This window comes from Castor canadensis, chromosome X (genome assembly GCF_047511655.1).
Source record: "Castor canadensis chromosome X, mCasCan1.hap1v2, whole genome shotgun sequence".
Classification (NCBI taxonomy): Eukaryota; Metazoa; Chordata; class Mammalia; order Rodentia; family Castoridae; genus Castor; species Castor canadensis.
Window position 1 is genome coordinate 112,940,596 of NC_133405.1, and position 21,709 is coordinate 112,962,304.

General features: G+C 34.3%; 1 protein-coding gene across 12 annotated transcripts in view; it reads left to right on the forward strand.

Annotated features, from left to right (window-relative positions):
- Positions 1-21,709, forward strand: part of Dmd (dystrophin) — a 2,168,746-nt gene that overhangs the window by 535,901 nt on the left and 1,611,136 nt on the right. The gene's annotated exons all lie outside the window — the stretch shown is intronic.

Sequence of the window (21,709 nt, forward strand, 5' to 3'; positions counted from 1 at the left end):
CAGCTGTATTTCTTCTATGAGAAGTCCAGGTCAATGTTTATGAAATATTTAAAAATTTTTCTTTCCGTTCAGGTTTGAATTTCTTACTGAGCCAACATGGTAAGATAATTGTCTTCTGTGGAACAAATGGCTTTAATGATAGTTAATGTGGGAATGTTATCAATATTAATTTATGCACTTAACAGTGCCTAAAAATGTATCTAAAAGGAAAACAAAGGCAGTAGCCATAGCACAATAATAAGCAATTGGACTTTCTTTAGTTACCGCTACTGAATGACAGGTAGTATGACCTTAAATATTTGCAATAACAATTGCATTTCTTCTTTGCCCTAGATTAAGTTTGCTGATTACAGTGAAATGAAGGAAAATTAATTAGTTTGCTCTAGTGAAGCAATTAATGTTTCACAAGTGAAACCCAAATCCCATTTTTCTCTGTAACCAACTTGTTTGCACTCCCTCTGCCTTTTAATACACAAATATATTCTTGCTCATTTCCCAACCTAGAGAAAGATTAATTAAGTATATACTGCTTAGAAAATATAATGGTAACAAAAACACATGTATTAAATTCATGCCATAGTTATTTTATGGGATTTAAGTTCAATTTACATTTTATTTTTGCTTTATTTTTGAGTTATTTATTTATTAAACATGTTTTCACTAAGTAGCCCAAACTGGCCTCAAATTTGCAATTTTCCTGCCTCAGCCTGTCAACCTGGTTTAACTTAACTTTTTTCTTTTCTGTCTTATTTTTGGTTGGACTAGGGTTTGAACTCAGTACTTCATGCTTGCAAATCAGAATTTCTTCTGCTTGAGTCACACCTCCAGTCCATTTTGGTCTAGTTATTTTGTAGATGGGACCCTGTGAGCTGTTTGCCCGGATTGGCCTGGAACTGTGATCCTCCTGATTTCAGCCTCCCAAGGAGCTAGGATTACAGGTGTGAGCCACCAGCTCTAGCTGGTTTAACTTATATTTTATATTTAGCAAAGGGTTTCATATTATTTTAAAAATATTTGCAATTAAGAACTAATTAGCAATATTAAATTAACATTTTGTTATAAAACATTTAATACTTATCAAAAAGCAGTCTCTGTGGTTAGCTGCTATTTGTTTGAGTAAACATATTACTGGCCCGCAGTGAACTTTTCATCTATTAGAATTCAGAAGACATTTCAAAGAATCAAATTAAAAAAGATTTAGAATGTCAAAAATCAAATCAAAACAAAAAAGAATGTTCTCTGAAAATCAGAATACACAACTTGCTATCTGTGTGTTTTCTAAAAGAACATCAGGCTGATGGAATACTCAAGTGGTAGAGTGCCTGCCTAGCAAGCATGAGGCCCTGAGTTCAAACCTCAGTGTTGCCAAAAACAAAACAAAACAAAAATAACTGCTCTTTGAAAAAGATTTAGAATGCAGTAATGTTAATAATTTATTTTATTTCAGAAGCAGCATGTGCCCACTTTCATATTTTCTCCTCTAGGTTTAAGGTTTTTCTTATGTTGCGTTTGTGTGTGTCTGTGTGTCTGTGTTTATGTGAGACAACGAGAGAAAGAGACATAGAGACAGATAGACAGAGACAGAAGATGCTATGATCAAACCCAGTGCCTCCTGCATGCTAAGCAAGTGATCTTGCGAGCTATATCCCCAGCTCCCATGTTACTGTTTTAAAGTTTTTCTTCCTTCATGATTATTGTTTGAAGACAAAATTTTTAGAGGAGAGAATTGTTACCTAATGCAGCCCTTGGTTTACTTCCTTGTCTACTTAAACCTATATTGGCCATGCCCTTTCCATTGAAAGTTAAAATCTCCTGGATACTGCTGACCAGACCAAAAATTATTGATCTCCAGGAGAATAAATATCTGAGAAGGAAAACCATTATATACTCATCCTGTAGAATAAAAATACCTTCAGAGGTTTATGTCAAAATAAAAACAACTTTTTTTTATTTCATAAGTAAGAGAACAATGCACTTCCTGAGATAACTGCATTGTATTCATATATGTTACTGAGAGGTCACAGACAGAAATCCATTTAATTTTATCATTGATTGGTTCTAAATCTTCTGTAAATAATGCTGACATTTTTTGTACATGTATATAATGTATTTTGACCATATTTACTCCCTTTGTTCCTCATTTTTATCTCACTTCTCCCACCTCCTTTTATATATCTTGTAGTTTTAAAAAATGGGTTTAATCATGACCTTTTCGTACATGCAAACAATGTACTTTGATCACATTATGCTTCCCCACACATATCCCACTATTTTGTTTATCATGACACTGAATGAGTTTTAAATTTAAATTTGTAGGTTAATTTGGGGAATAGTTTCTGAAGGAATTATAAGGAAACTTTGTACCCTTAACTGTCATAGAATTCTCAGTTCCAGATAGATGTCAATAATATTGGATGTTGATAAAATATTATGTAAATAAATGTTTGTTCAATGTGGCTAAATGCTTGGAAATTTATACTAGATTTATATAGAAATAAATATTCACTGTGAAAAAAATATTAATTGGGCCTCCATTATTGAGATATTCTAACTAACTAGAATACAAAGAAAAAGATAACGTCCTTATCTTCCTGAGAGACAAATGGCAGGGTAAGACACATATGACATGGACAATCAAGAGTGCTTCACAAGGTAGGCTATGCTTGAACCAAATGTCATACTGTCAGTGAAGGCTTGAAGGGATAGTGGTAGCTTAACTGCCATTTAGAAAGACCAGGTGAATAGGATGCTTTAGGGAGAACAAATTTAATGTACAAGGAGTTGAAGGTAAAGAAAACATCAGATTGCTGGATGTGGTGATGCATGCCTGTAATTCCAGTACTTGGGAGGCTCAGGCAGGAGAATTGTGAGTTTGGGGCAAGCTTGGCGTACATAGAAAAACTTTGTCTCAGAAAATAGAAAAAAGAAAGAAAATGAAATGAAAAGCAAAACATCAAATTAAACCTGAGAAAGCATGTATGATTAAGAATGTACAGAAGTTACAATGATAACAGGGGCCACCTGCACAATGATTTCAATCAGTCTTATGTGTGGTTATCGGTCCTGTAAATCTGATGTACAGTTCCTATAGCTTAATGAAAACAACAATACAAATGATAGTGTAAATTAGATATTTATTGATCTTATATATTACAAATTGCCTTGTAGGTTTCTATATGCTTAGATCTCCAATAAGCTCATTATTGAATTGTTGATTTAAATTAACAGCTTGTTTTGCAGAAAGGCATATGACTGGTTGTGATAGGCCTATCAGATTTAAGGTAACCTACTTTTACTGAGGGACCTAATTTGTTGGGAAACTGCTTTATTCATGTTCCAGAAAATCAGTGACCAAGGCTCTAAACTATCAAAATATAAGGTGGTAAAATATAATCTTTAGGACAGAGTCGACAGGGGAAGTAATAACTGTATTGACTTGAAGTGATAGTGAGTGCTGCATACAGAATACACACTTTTGTCATAAAAGCAGAGTGAGAAGAGGTTGGGCTCTGGAGACATTCTGCTTGAGATTAAATCCTAGATCTCCCACTGAAAATCTATGGGGCCTTGAGAAAGTTATATTATGTCTCACCTTTCTCATCTACACAACGAAAATGATAATTATATCCATCAGATAATACTGTGTTTAGGATTAAATCAGTTAATATACGTAAAAGCATTTGGGGCAGTGTTTGGTAAATTCTAAGTGCTTAAAATCTCTTAACTATTGTTTTATTATAAAGCTATCATAGGCTTTATGTTGCTGAAAAATTGATCAGTAACTGGAATAACATTAGAAAATGACTGATTTCTAATCTGAAATGGCACAAATGTGAGAGATGGAACAAAATTTTCATGATAGTCCAAATTACCGGGTCATACATCACAAGATGAATTTTACAAGGATTGGTATCCTCTCAATTGCTTTTTTCCTTATAATGATTTATTATGGATTGTCAACCATATGCTCAACATGCTAGGTTATATAAATATGAGTAAGACTTGGTTCCTTCCCTCTAGAATCTATTAACATCTGCAGAATCAAGTACAGAAAGAGAAAACTAACATATTGTACATCAGTTTTCTGAAAAAGATGAGTTAACAGAAATGATGCATAGTATAGGCTAGTATAATATAATTTTGTGTTATTTGCCCGACATAACCAAGAGTCTTATGTTTAGTTCCATGTGTCAGATTTTAAAAACCCATTGATAGGTTGTAGTATATTCACAGCTGAATGAAGTGTTTGCATAAATCTTGGAGTATGCTCTCTGTCAGACTTAAGATTAATGAGAGGGGGTTTTATGGTGACCAAATAGGAAAGCTATATCAATATAGAAACCACATTTCTAAGGTAGGTTCATTGCAAAATGGGACCAGATCTAGAAGTGTAAATTCTGAAAATGTTTGTTGAACACCTACTAGGTATTTTGTTATACCTTAGCAAATCTATTGCAGCAATCAGAAAAGGGTAATATCTTGGTATTCCTTATCTTTTGAGAAATATAAGCATAATTAGGACAGAACAATTAATATTCAATTTTAATTTAGATGCATACTATAAGAGAAAACTCAGAGTATTATAAAAGTAGAAAACAGGGATCATGATTTTACTGGGTGGAAAGAGAAATCATGTCTTCTCTGAGAAAGTGATAGTTACATGGAGATCTGAAAGGTGAGTTGGTACTAGCATTTTGTGGAGGAGAAAGTGAAAGCATGAGGAAGGGAAATATAGATGAGAATGGAAAAGTATTCTAGGCAGAGGGAACTGATTTCTTCAGAGTCCTAATCTTGGAACGTTAGGAATTTGAAAACAGTCTCAGGTCCCTGGAATGCAGAGAGATAGAGGAACAATGGCATGGGTTTCATTTCCAAGGTCCATGGAGTCCAGAGCAAGTCACATTAGCATTTGGACAAATTAACAATAAAGAAACCAAGGCAAGACATGATGACTCAGTAGACAAAATAGAAGAGATTGTTCTAATTCATTTCAATTGTTTTTAGTATAAATATGTTTAGTTCCATTCTAATTATTAAATGATTGGCCATATATTTAAGAAGGCAAAGTATATTGGTGGAAAATGATGAGGTCTTGGAATTAATATGTTTAATCAGGAATGTCTCCAAATAGTAGCACCTCAATTTACTAAATTTTTCCTAAATGCAGGGTTGATAACCACTCTCTACTCCTTTTACTTTCCTGTCCAGGCCCACACACTTATCTATGGTTTCCAAAACCTATTTAAATTTTTATTTCATTTTATTTTATTATTTTTGGCAGTACTGAGGTTTGAATTCAGGGTCTTAGGCTTGCTAGACAGGCACTTTACCTTTTGAGCCATGCCTCTCGTCCCCACCCTCCTTTTTTGTTTTAGTTTGATTTTCACACAGGTTTTTGCAATTTTTCTTGGACTTAGATTCTTCCCATCTCTGATCTCACCTCCCAAGTGTTGGAATTACAGGCAGGAGCCACTGCATCCACATAAATATACATTTTAAACTAAATCAACCATATCTTTCTCTAGGATGGATAGAGTTTGGAAAAGATATATACACATAACAGTATCTTTCTATATTTAATGCCATTTAACTTTTCATAGAGTTGATGAAAAATATAAAAGTATCAATATACATGATTTTCCTCTGGTCAGAAAAAATACATAACTGTTTTAAGTATTTTAAATCACAACTAGATCAATATACATTTATGAGTATCTTCTCTGTATTTAGAACTATAATAAATTTCATGAGGTAAAGGCGAAAAATAAAATAGGTCCTTTGTCTTTTAGTCTCATACAAATGACTCACAGTCACATTAAAAATGATCAGATTAAAACTAAATATAGTTATATGTCATAATAAGAACAAACTGTGATTTATTGATTAAAATAATGGTAGTAATTCCAGAGGTCAAGTCACTTTGTTGTTTGCGGTAGTAGGAAAATATTTAACTAAGCATTGAAAGTTTGTCATTATGTTTAATTACAAATACAAAGCTTACTAGTTAATATTGAGTTCTCTAGCTGTTTATTTTTCATGGATCAAATAATTTGTAGCTATTTTTTCTTTGCTGTCTACATCAGTTACCATAGGCTTGAAGAAATTAAACCTAAAAGCTTCAGTGCAGCCAATATTTTCAGATACAGTTCTAAAATTGTTAACTTGAAACATTTTAGCATTTCATTCTCTTTCCGTTTTCTTATGAAAATGTTAATAAGCAATGCAGTGCCTACAAGCCAAAAGAAGAAAAAATTCCAGGATAATTTAGAAACTGTTAATAACATTGGTGGGTAATTGAATGTTGACCATATAAATTCTAGATAATATCATTATTGTACCCAGGTTGGCTATTAAAAAGTCATAAAGGAAAGAAATCTAGACATCTATTTTCTAGATAAGTATTTGAATGGAGATCTTATCATCACATAACACTTAGCTGGGAAGACAGAATTTTATTTAATTAAATGACTCATTAATTATATTGGATTCCTGCCAAATTATTTCATCACGATATGTCAAATGATAATTTCACAAGTGTCAGTGACAATCAAGATGTTGGACATTTGTTTTCTCTTTTCCCATCTACTGAGTCACAGTTCTCAGAAGATGAATATTAGTTGATTTAATCCCACCTGAGAGTTTATTTTATATTTACTAATAAACCTAGATGATTTTTGGGGGGGACACAAACATGCTCATAACACATAAGAGAGTTATTTCCTCTCAGTGCTGGCTCTTTCTGTTTGGTTCCTAGAAACACCAAGTATCTAATGAGGCACTTGCTGTGTAGACACCCAGCGGGAAATAATCTTTCATTAACTAGTTCATTACATTATAGGGGGAGGAAGAAGGTGCTTGTCTGTTTTGCTTCAGGGAACACAGCTAATCAGAGTGCTGAGAACAAATCAAAGGAAGTGACTTTGCTGTCTGACTGACTTTATAGTATTCTTGCATCAGAGATTATATAAAATGTGTGGTCATCTATAGCACTAGCTATTTCAAGAGTGCAATTTTTGAATAAGAATTCATTTTCCATATTACTTTTTTCAATCCTCTTTTATTAATAATCAGTTTTAAACTTTAGGTCAGCATACTTCTTGACTTATTTAATACCATACTTCATGGTTTTCTGTCAATTACAGTTTTTCTTAAGTAATATAAGCAATGTATGGGTTTATTTATCCTTAAGGCTCTGTTCAACATATGTTTTCTGAAATTGTATGGATATAGTTATCAAAATTACAACCTTTTCCTTGCTCTGCTGCACAATGTAAAGTGCATTGGACTTTAAAAATCACAACTTTTGAACCTGGATTCAAATCCTCACTGATTCTGCTACTTTAAATAAATCTTTAGGTTTTCAGTTTGCTTTTTTGATTATTTATTCCACACTTAGAATTTTCTTTCAAGAATATAAAGGAAGCATGCTATAATTATCACTGTACTTAGCACATAGTAATTTCCCAAAAATAGTAGCTTTTACTATTAGTAAACATTATTCAAAACTTAAATATAGAAGGAGTAACTGGATTCCTATGTGTCAACTGTGCGGTTACTTTTCTAGTTTTGTCTGAGTCAGTCCTCTGTTCTCAAACTTTAGCCTACATCAGAATTATGAGTATCAGTTATTAAAATATAGATTCCTGGGCTTCACTCTCAGAGATTCTGATTGAAAAGTATGGAGGGAGTGGTGAGGCAAGATTCTGCAGTTCCAGTTAGCAGCAGGTGACACTGATACTTCCAGTTCTTCAACCATGCTCTTTCCTAAAGCAGCACAGTCTCAAATGCGCTAATTACCAAAATATCCTGGGAAACATTTCAATGTAAGTACCCCAAACATGCTGAAATAAAATTTGAGGAGACTTGGCAAAAATTCTGATTGAACACTTGTATAGGCCTGTGGTTCTCAACTTTAGTATCTATTGGAATCCTATGGAGAGTTTGCTAAAACACAAATTGCTGCCTGCCATCCTCCAAGTTACTGATCAAGTAGGTCTGAAGAGGGACCTGAGATTCCATATTTCTAACAATTCCCTGGTGATGTTAATGCTGGTCTGCATCCCCACTTTGAGTAGCCTGCCCTGGACCACTGTTTCCTAACTTGCTTTCAAATCAAAGATCTGTTTGAGATTCTGCTGGACGATATAGATCTGACAAAACTTTAAGAAGAACACGAACATAGTTTGCATACTGTTTTGTTTTCAGTGTTCATGGATCTTCCAAAGCTTATCTACAATCCTTCTTTGGAAACTATCTTGTCCCCAGATAGAAAAACTTTCAGCACATAACCCAGGTTATGAATGCAATTATTATTTTCTTTTTTTTATTATTGTTTTGCTGGGTGTGGGTACATTGTGGCATTTACAAAAGTTCTTAAAATATATCACCTATATCATACTTGAATTCACTACCTCCACCATTCTCCTTTATCTTCCTCTCCCCCTTTTCCTGGAATAGTTTTAGCAGGTATCATTTTCCTAACTACATACATGTGTACACAGTATTTGTACTATATACACCCTTCTGCACCCATTTCCCCACCAGGAGGTAGTACCATGCCCCCCAACAGGACCTGTTCTACCCTCCTGCTCTCAGATTTTGTAAAAGAAAAAAATGATGATTTTGGTCTTTTTACATAGCAACAAATGTGTATACATGTAAGTAAATGCAAAAATGATACCTGTTGAAACTACTCTAGGAATTGGGGGAAAGGGAAATGAGGGAGAATGGTTGAGAAGGTGAATTCATGTATGACATATTTGATACATTATTATATCTGTGTAAATGCCACAGGTACCCCCACCCATCACAACTATAAAGGAAGAAAATCTTTGCATCACCAGAGACAGATGCTTTTACAATTGACTTTTTTGAGTTTTCAGATCTCAGGTAATGTCTATTATCTACAAAATTTCTAATGTTTACAAAATTACTGAGAAACATAGAGGGTAAAAAAGGAAGGTTGCCAAAATCATTTTATAAAGCAGTAACTGCTCTGAAAAAAAGCTAACAAAAATATACAGCAGAGAAATCTGTGTATATAATTATTTATGATCATAGACATCAGAATCTAAAACAGACCACAACAAAAAGATCTTTAGTCTAAGAATCAAAGCTGCAAATAAAACTTATCCCATGGACAAGTTAAATATAAAGAATTGTATAACATTGTCCATTGGATTCACAAAAGGCTACAACACATTCCAAGAACCATTAGCTAGTATAAGGTTTTAATATACTGAAACAAAGACACTTCCTTAAACAATGAAGGCCACCAGTCTCAGTCAAGGACACAATGTGACATTTGACTCAAGCCACAGGAAGACACCATTACTATTGAACATTGTCTTAAATCTAGCTACTGAAACTTGGGAAGGAGAAAGAGAATACTTACTTGCATATGATATGATGTTAAATCTGTAAAATCCAAATGTATGCAGGATAGAAAGCAATGTAACATTTGAACCTCATTAAACATATAATTTATGCATGTTAAAAAATAAGATAAGCTGAGCACCTGTGGCTCACACCTGTAATCCTAGCTACTCAGAAAGCAGAGATCAGGAGGATTGCAGTTCAAAGCCAACCCAGGCAAATAGTTTGCAAGACCCTATCTTGAAAAAACCAATAAAAAAATGGGCTGGTGGAGTAGCTCAAGGTGTAGGCTGTGAGTTCAAACCCCAGCACTGCAAATAAAATAAAATAAAATATAGATATATACAGGGAGTTTTCTTGTGGCACTTCCATGTATATGTGTATTATAGCCTGATGTGGTTCAATTCTTCATAGCTATCTTCAACTCAATCTAAAATTGTGAGTATATGTACTAATACACCAGATCTGAACCATGTTATTGTGTACAAAGTCTTTTAAATCTAAGAATGAATACTGATCTTTACAACTTTTTGGAATATAATTTGCAGATTTTGTTAAAATTGTATTTAATTTCAAAAATACTTTAATAAGATAAAATCTTATAAGCTTTATATTTATATAAAATTTTTGTGTTGTTTACTGGTTGCATCCCTTATTTTTACTCTTTTTAGATGTATATTAATTGTATAAATACTGGGTTTCATTATAACATTTTCTTACATATAACATACTTTGATCCTATTCGCCCATTCTATCATCCTCTCTTTAGAGCTATTTCTATGCTCTTTCTCAAGCAAGAAAAATATTTTATTGATGAAATTGTAGAATTATGTAGCTTATTAACTTAAACAGAAAACATTCCTGAAAGTCTTAGACAATCCGACTATGTCACTTATACACAATCACAGTGAAACTGAAATGCTTTCTAAATAACTAAATGATTTATTACTTTAAATTTGTTTTGAAATGGAATATCTTGAGCAAACTTTTTTTTTAACTAAGAAAAAAGCAGCTGTTTCACCTGGGCTAATAGTAGAAACACCAATATATTCACATGTGTTTTATGTCTCAAAGCACACTTGTAGCTTGTAGCCAAGAATTCACTTAATTGAAGGCAGCATTTGACAGGAGGTATTGAAGTTGTAAACACTTTGAACTCATTACAGTGCTTTGCCATAGGAACTGAACTGTCATTGAAGACTCCCTTTCTGCAAAACCCCCATTCCTACAATTATTTTGGCCTTTGTCTGAAAAATATTTCTTTTTGCTTTAAGAAATTTCAAAAGACAAGAGAGAAAACTAAGGTGGCTATGGGGATTTCCTGAGTTCTGTTAGTGCTATGTTGATACAGAGCAAGATCAGAAATTTCAATATATATGATTCAACTTAAAATGTTAGTTGATCATCATGATAATGATTTTATAAAGAGTTTTCATGGGGTAGACTTTTTGAAGTAATCAAAAGCATTGTAAGGTTACCCGTTCATGGACTGAACAAATGTGTTCCCTTTCTCTTTGGCTTTCTTTTTAACTACTTTTGCAACCAAAGACAGCTGAGATTGTCACATTAAACCCACTGTGAAACAAATATAACAAGGCATGATTGTTAATCTACACTAGAACTCTCAAGCTCATATCCATACACTGGTTGTCCAGATACCATTGCATGAAACAGGCAAATGCAAAGTTGTATTTCCAGATCAGTATGGATTGATCTGGAAAATGTTGTTATAATCACAAATGGTACAGTGCATAGAAGAGCTTCTACCATTCACAGCCCTGCAGATTATGAGCCAGTGTTCTGGGTGGAAATCTTTTCCAAATTTGGACATGTTTGAGGTAAAACAATGTATTTGGAGATTGTTGATATTAGTTCAGGTAAAAAGTACTTATGTCCTAAACTGTGGTAATGGAAGGCCCTTGAACAGCATTGAATGGGGTAAAAATGATTCATTGATAGGACTTAAGGAATAAGTAGATATAATAAGGTAGGGCGGGAAAGAATACTATAATTATTTCTATGATAATGCGTTAGGCAATTGAAAAGGAAATGCAATGGAAATGACAAGGTGTGTAAGGAGGTGGAGTACAAAGGTTCCATTTTTCACAGGTCTCCTACAATGTGCCTATGATAAAATGTCAGCCAGGCCATGGTGTATATGAGTCTAAAGCTATAAAACAGTTATGATTGAAGGGTAGTTACAGTTTTACAATCATTAATATAGTTGGCAGTTAAATCCATGGAAGAATGTGCCATTTGAGAAGACGATATCAAGATCATGTAACACCAAGGAGACCAAAAGAGAGAAGAAAGAGAGGTCAAAGATTGCTCATGAGAGGAGTATATAAGTAACAAATGCCATGAAAAATATTGGTACAATGATTTGAATAAAAATTTTTATTGGATTTGGCAAATTAGAAGTTGTGTTGGCATACAACAGAGCAATTTTGGAGGAGTAGTGAAAAATTATGTGAATGCTATCCTTTCAAGAAGATTGTTTCTAAAAAAAACTTGAAAAATGGATTGTTCATAGAGAGAAACTGAACAGCACAAAGCACGTTTGCAAGCTACATGAGAGGGTTAATGATGGGGATGTATACCTTAAGCTAATTTTGTGTGTTTAGGGCAGAGTAAATTTTTTATCTTATTCACTATTCCCTGCCCTGTTCCTAGCATAGCATACTTTTCTGCCTAGTATATACTGGGAACTTTGTGAGACACTGGAAGAAACAGGATGCCTATTCTCACTGCAAAACAGTAGAGATATTAACTACTCACCACAAACTACTAATAATTTTATTTGGGCATATACATACAGAGTATTGTGATAGTTCATCCTGGACAGAACCAGCTTCTAGGTTGGGTAATCATGGAAAGCTTCTCAGGAAAAGTAAAGGTTAATATATTGTCTGCTTTTACTAGTGATATAAAAATAGAACTTTCTCTAAATCCTCACTTACTGAGCACATCCACCATAAGCATTAAAAACTCTCTGCTTTCCTCCCATGGACACTTCTCTGGCATTTAGGAGTTACCCTTATGAGTAAAATCCTTGTGAGAAAGAATTAAAATAACTATTTTTCTTAATTTGGCTTAGTTATCAATGTTAATGATAGTTATAGTAAAAAAAAAGCACTTAAAATTTATACCTCTATGATTATCAGAGTATCCTGTGCTTATGATTTATTTAGGAGGAGATGCTAGTGGACATGAACAAAATAAAGAAGGCAAGAAAACCAATAAAGAGTAGTAATTTTCGGAATTATCACCGTGGGAAACTGGTGCTTAATCTCAATGAGGAGTTGAGGAATGATAAGGGGCAAACAGCTCTCTTTGAAGAGATAAAGATACTGGGGTGTTTATACAATGAGTAGGTATTTATACACTGATACCTGGTGGTGATTTATTGATGGATCCTGGGAGTGAGAATATATTCAGCCTCTGGAATTTTTGATATATCATATGAACTCAGGAAGTGGAGACTTCATTGGGTAAAGACCTGCAGGTGCTAGCAGTTAGAAGTTGGATCAGTTTGCACTGAAATGAATGTTAATGAAGGGAGCAGGCAGACCACCGTCAAGACCTGCCATTTACTACAAATGTGATATTGGGCAATTCACTTATCTTCTCTTGGTCATAGTTACTTCATTTGCAAAATGGAGATAAAAATGATGTCTACTTTAGAGAATTGAAATGTAGAATACAGGAGTTCTTCAGTATGCTGATTTTACAGATAAGAAAATGAATGCACAGAAACAATTTTTTGTCTAATGTCATATGGATGGGAAGCAGTAAACCACTCCTCAAAGCCTTAATTCTTTACTCCAGCCTTCCTGCCTTTAACCTACTACTCAATGTCTATCTTAATGGTATCCTCATAATTTCCTCCCTATTTTCTCAGTACTTGGTATCATTACTGAATAATTTGTCAAATTCCTCTTTTCCTAAACGTTTGCAATTGTGCTGATGAGCTTCTCACCTGAGTTTCTCTACATCCTTTTCCAATATTTCAGGGTCTGGCTTTGCCAAGTTACTTAAATTACATTATTTTCTCTCAGTTTTCTCTACCTTTCAGCTTTTCTGCTCATCTATGAGACAAGTTTACCCATAATATTTTCATTCCCTCCATAACTGTGGAACCTCATTACTAGTTTGATTCCTCGTTGCAATAAAATCTTTGAGTTTCATTGAGCTCTTTTATTCCTTTTTATTCTAGTAGCCTTCACATTCTGATGGGTACAAAGAGTATTTAATAAAATATTTATTTTAGAACTGAATAAATACATCTGATCTTTTCTCCTAAAATCAAAGACATGGTGGGAAGTTGGATTGTATCATGACCAGGATAACTGGAGACAGAAGCAGTAGTGAAAAATGTTATAATGGAGAGTTTTGTCTCTTATAAAATACAATAGGTTGGTAGCCAGGTAACCAGGTCATCATAGTGATATAATATTGTACATGTCATTAGTTGGGGTTAAGTCAAGTCAAGAAATGGGGCTTTTGATAGCTAGTTCAAGTTCTGAAAATAAGGCAACATAAAATTAAAGGGACGTATACTTATGCTTGACAGTATATTTTGGAAGTTCTATATTAGTTATTTTTTTAAATAGCTCTATTGAGATAAAATTCATGTACCATACTTTACTTATTTAAAGTGTATCATTCAATGTTTTAGTGTATTCATAGAATTATACAGCCAAGAATTGTATTATAAGTATGATTAATATATGGGTCCCTTTGTCATACACACTTACAACAACACAAAACAGTTTTCATACAGTATTTGAGGATTCATACACCTCTCTTAAATTCATTGATGTGCTCAGGAGTACTACCCTTTCAACTGTCTTCAAGGAGCTTTTATTTCTGGTTATATGGTTTAGCAGGCAGGTAAAGTTGTTGATATTCCTGTGCCATTCATGATAATCAAAGACACCCCAACTAACAGTCAATATATGTGCCAACTCTAGGCCCTGATTTTTTAGGCTTTCCTGTTTGAAAAGTAGTGGGGAGGTATTTAGTACTGTTATATACCTAACAGTTAAGGAGTGGGTGACAGGATTTGAAAACATCCGGGGCAGATTTGTAAAACACTGCAATCCAATTATATATATTTAGGTACTCCATTATCTCATGAAAATGTCTTTTAACCTAGAAATGTCTGGGCAGTTGCTCGTACAAAGATGAATGATTCTTTACTACAACACTTTATTGTGATGTAATAGTTAGCTATAATTAGTAACAGCTTTTTCTTGCATTATTGTAATTATTACCAAATTTATTATACTAGGACACTAAGCATTAAATACTAATGTCTTTCTCAGAACATACAATAATCACTTATTTTTAAAAATTTATCAAATATCCTAGCTTGTCTAGACAAACATACACACATACATACAGACAGACACACATTGGCATGCACAGTGTGCATATCCTCATACAAACTCTCATATAACATCATGCTCAAATATAATTGTACTGAAGTCATAAAAACTTGATTTGAAAACCAGAGCATCTATTTACTCACTGTGTGATCTAGGGAATGTTTTATAAACACTACAGAATTCATTGCCAATCTTGTATTATAAGTCTTACGAGCAAGATTATGACAAGGATCATAGAAGTAATGTGAGGAATAAACTTAAAACAGTGTCCTGTACATGATAAGAGATAAAAGATGGTAAACACACACACACACACACACACAGAAACAGCTGTCTAATTTAAGCCTTCTAAGATTCTATCCTCTTAAGAAGATGAGGACTGGAGGTGTGGCTCAGGTGTCAGAGTGCCTGCTTTGCAAGTGTGAAGACCTGAGTTCAAACCCCAGTCCCACAAAAACAAAAAAAGAAGATGAGATTTGAGGCAAATTCTGTGCCATAGATTTCATGCTTTTCTAATATTTACTTATTTCATGATTATATAATACTTTAAGCTAGATTAAGTAAATAATAGATTAAATAAAAAATAAAAAACTCAGATCTCTCCACCCACAAATATTGTTAATATATTTATAATCATTTATTTCACTTTGTCTTTCTTGTATTCATATAGCAATAAATGCTTCATTTCTGAATTTTACACAATATTGACTCACACTATTATCTCTTTTATTTATAGCTTAAATATTCCCTCTTTGTAAGGATATTCTCTTTTACCACAAAATTATTTCCTTCTTGATAGCATGTTCTCCACAAGTCAAGGAAGGCTAGTTATACAGCTACAACACAATCCCTGATACTTCAGGGATTGAAAACAGTAGAATTTATTTCTCAGTGACATTTAACATCATTGCAAATTGGTATAAATCTCAGCTCATTATAGTCAGCTGAAGGATCAAGGTTGAGTGGAGGTAATCTGAACACAAACTTTGAGAACATGAGAGAACAGGTGAAACCATATGCTATCCCACAAAGTTTCTGATTGGAAATGGCACACATCACTTCTGTTCATATTTCTTTTGATGAAGTTAAGTCATGTGGCCTCATCAGGCTTGTAGAGGAAGATTGAATGATACTATCAGGATCTGGGAATAAAAAGAATGGAACTTCTGTGAACAGACTGAATGATAAATACATTCCTTAAAGCAGAGGTTCTTGTACTTGAACATAAATAGAATAACCAAGAGGTTTGTTAAAACACAGAATGCTGGACTCCACCCAGAGTTTCTAATCCTTTAGGTCAAGAGTAGAGAAAGAGAAGTTGCTTTTCTAACAAAGTCCCAATTAGCATTGATACTGCTGGTCTTGGAAACACATTGTGAAAACCACTGTCCTAAACTAAAAGTTTTCTTTATATCATTCCACAGTTTAAATACTTCAACAATAGCACCTAAGACTTTCTCTCCATATTTACCTGAAACTACAACCATCAGAATATTTATAATTTCCTGGACTGATTCTATGCTGTTTCTTCTACTAGGCCAGTCTAAATGAAATATCTTCCATGTCCACCTTTGATGAATCACTCTATCTAAAAGTATTGCCTGGAACTTTTTCCAAAGTAGTTCACACCTTTGCAATGGAAATGATCATATGTAGTGTACTATAGTAATGTCACATGCATGTCTTTTTTCTCCTACCCTCATAAACTGTATGAGCACATTACCTCTCTAATAGTAACTTTTATAAAGTGAACGCTAAAATGTTTTTTATGCTTGTTTTTTTTTTCCTGTTTGGGTAAGCAAAGACTAATCCATATGACCTTACTTCAAATTTCCACTATTATGTCAGATATTGGAGTGTGGTGTGCATAGTATAGCACAGACTCTGGAGCTGTGCTACCTGATTCAAAGCCAATTTGGCCACTTTTTACTCTTTCAACATTGTGTAAATTTCTCAATCTTCTTGTGCTTCCTTTACCTTATCTATATAATGATAATTTCAATTGTATTCAAGCACAGGGCTGTTAAAAGGGGACAAATAAATTAGTTGATTGGAAACATTTGTTGCAAGGTCAGGCAAGTGGTAAGTAGTCAGCTACTGCTCACCATTCTGATTGCCAAACATTTGAAGGTGTCCTTTATACCTGTAGTCCCCATATTTGCCTGGTAGTTTTTTCTCCTTAATACCTTAAAGGCTATGTTGTTTTTCATTCATTCCATCAAAACTGTGTTCTCAAAAGTCACTAATTGAATTCTAATTGAATTTCAGGGTGAATTATGCACAGCTCTTTTTGAGAGATTTACATCTATGAATTTGGGACAATTTCCCAATAATATATACCATAACTATGTCAATCTATCTCTATATGTATATCTGTGTCACCTATATGTGTCTCACCTACATCTATATCATTTATATCTATGTCGTTGAACTTTTATTCTTTGCTGACTTCCCAATAAGGGAAACATGCTTTATAAATCTGCTTTTATCATCAGTATGTGCCCATAACTGTAGAGGGTTTCATCTCCTTGTTTCCACTCCATTCAATTAACTTAAATAAAATCTACTCTGCCAGCTCTGCTTTTTTATCAGCAGTCTAAGGGAAGAAACCTGTTTGGTTTTCAAAATATCTGATATTTAATGTGAGCCTAATATACATGTAGTGCTTGACCTGAAGCATCTTGTAAAGTTTATTAAGGGCTAGGCACTGTTACCTTCACATTGACAAGTAAACGATACATTGAAGAGATATAAAAAATTTTCCCTTTGCATACATATAACTACTAGGTAATGGAGACAGAATTTGAATCCAGAACTGATCTCAGAGCCCAAATACTTTGCTGGTATTATTTTTAAATGTGTGTATAAATACTCTCTCTCCATAAATGAGTTATGATTTTAAGAAAAGTTGGGGTGGTCTGAGATAAAGTCCATCACACAAAACAAATGACTCTATTCTTGTGAGTATTGGCGACAATATTGATTACCTAGAAATTTTAGCTTAAAAGTTTAACCAACTCAATGAAAGCCCTTTATGTTCTTGCTTTAATACAGTTTATTTGGTAGGTTTTCCCATATTTTACTTGAGCTCCACTCAAATTATCTTAACGATAACTTCCTGTAGTATATCCAGGCTTTTGCTTTTCTAGGTCCAATTTATGCAGCACCAACTCATTATGGAGCCATTATTGAGTCTCCTACTTAATGGTGTAATTTTTCTAAAATCCCTGATCAATTATTTTGACTTCTAATTTTCCCACTACCGGACTTCTGTCCCACTCTTTTTCTGTTCATGGCTAAAAAATTTCCATATCACCATCTCTCTCATATTCCAATCAATTCAACAGATTGCTGCCAAACTTTTACTGAAACAAAAGTATAATTATGTGGCTTCACTACTCAAAATATACAGTTGTTCCCTATTATCTAAATTTATTATTTGGATACTTGTCAGCAGTTTTCATAGCCTTTCTAGTTCTATACTTCCTTCTGATACTTTAAAAAATTTTTTTTCATTTATTCACATGTGCATACATTGTTTGGGTCATTTCTAAACCCTGTCTCCCCCCACACCAGTTTCAGGCAGGTCCTGTTCTGCCCTTGTGACTGATTTTGTTGAAGAAAAGATACAAGCATCATAAGGAAGACAAAGCATTTTTGCAAGTTGAGTTAAGGATAGCTATACAGAGAGATTCCTACTATTGCTCTCATGTACCCATGTGTTACGACCCATGTTGATTCATCTCTAACTGATCTTTACATTGGTTCCTGATCCCCTGCTAGTGATAACCTCTGTCATTTTAAGGTTTGTGTATTGGGTCCTCTGGAATGGGGATGTCAAACACTTTCATATTTTGGGTTTTCTACGTATTCCTATATCTCCCATATGTGCTCGCCCCTTTCCTTGTGATCCAAGTCCAACCACATTGCCGCATTTGCCATAGATCTAAAGTCTGCATATGAGGGAGAACATACGATTTTTGGTCTTCTGATCCTGGCAGACCTCACTGAGAATGATGTTCTCCAGTTCCATCCATTTACCTGCAAATAAGATTTCATTTTTCTTCATGGCTGAGTAAAATTCATTGTGTAAAAGTACCACATTTTCTTGGCCATTCGTCAGTGGTGGGGCATCTTGGTTGTTTCCATTACTTGGCTATTGTGAATAGTGCTGCAATAAACATGGGTGTGCAGGTGCCTCTGGAATAACCTGTGTTGTATTTCTTTGGGTATATTCCCAGGAGTGGGATTGCTGGATCATATGGCAGGCCTATTTTTAGATTTTTAAGAAGTCTCCAAATTTTTTTCCAGAGTGGTTGCACCAGCTTGCATTCCAACCAGCATTAGATAAGGGTTCATTTTTTTCCCTACATCCTCGCCAGCACTTCTTGTTGGTGGTGTTTTGGAAGATGGCTATTGTAGCAGGGGTGAGGTGGAATCTTAGTGTGGTTTTGATTTCCATTTGCTTTATGGCCAGAGATGGTGAGCATATTTTCATGTGTTTTTTGGCCATTTGAATTTCTTTTGAAAAAGTTCTGTTCAGTTCAGTTGCCCATTTCTTAATTGGTTCATTGATTTTAGGAAAGTTTACTTTTTTAAGTTCCCTGTATATTCTGGTTATCAGTCCTTTGTCTGATCTGTAGCTGGCAAATATTTTCTCCCACTCTGTGGATGGTCTCTTCAGTTTAGAGACCATTTCTTTTGTTGTGCAGAAGCTTTTTAATTTTATGAAGTCCCATTTATTCATCCTTTCTCTTAGCTGCTGGGCTGCTGGGATTCTATTGAGGAAGTACTTGCCTATACCTATTAGTTCCACAGTGTTTCCTGCTCCTTCCTGTAGTAACTTCAGAGTTTCAGGTCTGATATTTAGGTCCTTGATCCATTTTGAGTTCACACTAGTACAGGGTGATAGACATGGATCTAGTTTCAGTTTCTTGCAGATGAATAACCACTTTTCCCAGCAACATTTGTTGAAGAGGCTGTCTTTTTCTCCATCGTATATTTTTGGCACCTTTGTCAAAAATGAGGTGGGTATAGTTGTATAGGTTCATATTTGGGTCCTCTATCCTGTTCCACTAGTCTTCATGTCTGTTTTTGTGCCAGTACCATGCTATTTTTATTGTTATTGTTTTGTAATATTTTTTAAAGGTACTTTCTTTTTTTTCTTTTATTTATATGTGCATACAATGTTTGGGTCATTTCTCCCCCCTCCCCCCCACCTCCTCCCATCCTCCCTTCACCCTGATTTTGAAGTCAGGTATTGTGATACCTCTAGCATTGCTCTTTTTGCTGAGTATTGCCTTGGCTACTCGTGGTGTCTTGTTTTTCTAAATGAGCTTTAGGGTAGATTTTTCAGTTTCTGTGATGAAAGTCATTAGGATTTTGGTTGGAATTGCATTAAACATGCAGATTGCTTTTGGTAGTATAGCCATTTTTACTATGTTAATTCTACTGATCCATGAACACGGGAGGTCTTTCCATCTTCTGTAGTCTTCCTCAATCTCTTTCTTCAGGAGTTTGTAATTGTCCTTGTAGAGGTCATTCACATCCTTTGTTAAATTTACTCCTAGGTATTTGTTTTTTTTTTTTTTTTGAGGCTATTGTGAATGGAATTGTTTCCATGTGTTCCTTCTCAGTTTGTTCATTGTTGGTGTATAGAAAAGCCAATGACTTTTGTAGGTTGATTTTGTATCTTGCCACCTTACTATAGCAGTTTATGGTGTCTAAGAGTTTTTGGGTAGAGTTTTTTGGGTCTTTAAGGTATAGGATCATGTCATCTGTAAATAAGGATATTTTGATATTTTCTTTACCTATTTGTATTCCTTTTATTTCTTCTTCTTGCCTAATTGCTCTGGCTAGAAATTCCAGTACTTTGTTGAATAGGAGTGGGGAGAGTGGGCATCCTTGTCTTGTTCTTGATTTTAGGGGGAATGGTTTCAATTTTTCACCATTAAGTCTGGTGCTGGCTGTAGGTTTGTCATATATAGCCTTTACAATGTTGAGGTACATTCCTTCTATTCCTAGTTTTCTTAGAGCTTTTATCATGAAGTGGTGTTGGATCTTATAGAAGGCTTTTTCTGCATCTATTAAGATGATCAAGTGGTTTTTGTCTTTGCTTCTACAGATGTACTGTATTACATTTATAGATTTTCATATGTTGAACTACCCTGCCTCCCTGGGATAAAGCCAACTTGGTCATGGTGTATGATCTCTCTGATGTGTTGTTGGATTTGGTTTGCCATTATTTTATTAAGGACTTTTGCATCAATATTCATTATTGGCGTATAATTCTCCTTTTTGGAGGTGTCTTTGTCTGGTTTGGGGATGACAGTAATATTGGCTTCATAGAATGAGTTAGGCAGTGTTCCTTCCCTTTCTATTTCATGGAACAGTTTAAGGAGGGTTGGTATTAGTTCTTCTTTAAATGTCTGATAGAATTCAGCAGTGAATCTGTCAGGTCCTGGACTTTTCTTTTCTGGGAGGCTCTTCATGGCAGCTTCAATTTTTTTTGGGTTATAGATCTATTCAGGTGAATAATATCCTCTTGGTTCAGTTATGGGTTGTTGTAAGCTTCTAGAAATCTGTCCATTTCCTTGAGATTTTCAAATTTATTAGCGTGTTGGTTTTCAAAGTAGTCTCTGATGATTTCCTGGATTTCTGTGGTGTTGGTTGTTATATCCCCTTTTGAATTTCTGATTTTACTGATTTCGGTTTTTTCTCTCCTCATTTTAGTCAGGTTTGCCAGGGGTCAGTCAATCCTATTTATTTTTTCAAAAAACCAGCTTTTGTTTCATTGAGTCTTTGTATTTTTTGTTTGTTTGTTTCTATTTCATTGATTTCAGCCCTTGTCTTAATTATTTCTTTCCTTCTGCTTGTTTTGGGGTTGGTTTGTTCTTGTTTTTGTAGGAGTTTCAGCTGTAGCATTAGATCATTGGTTTGAGATC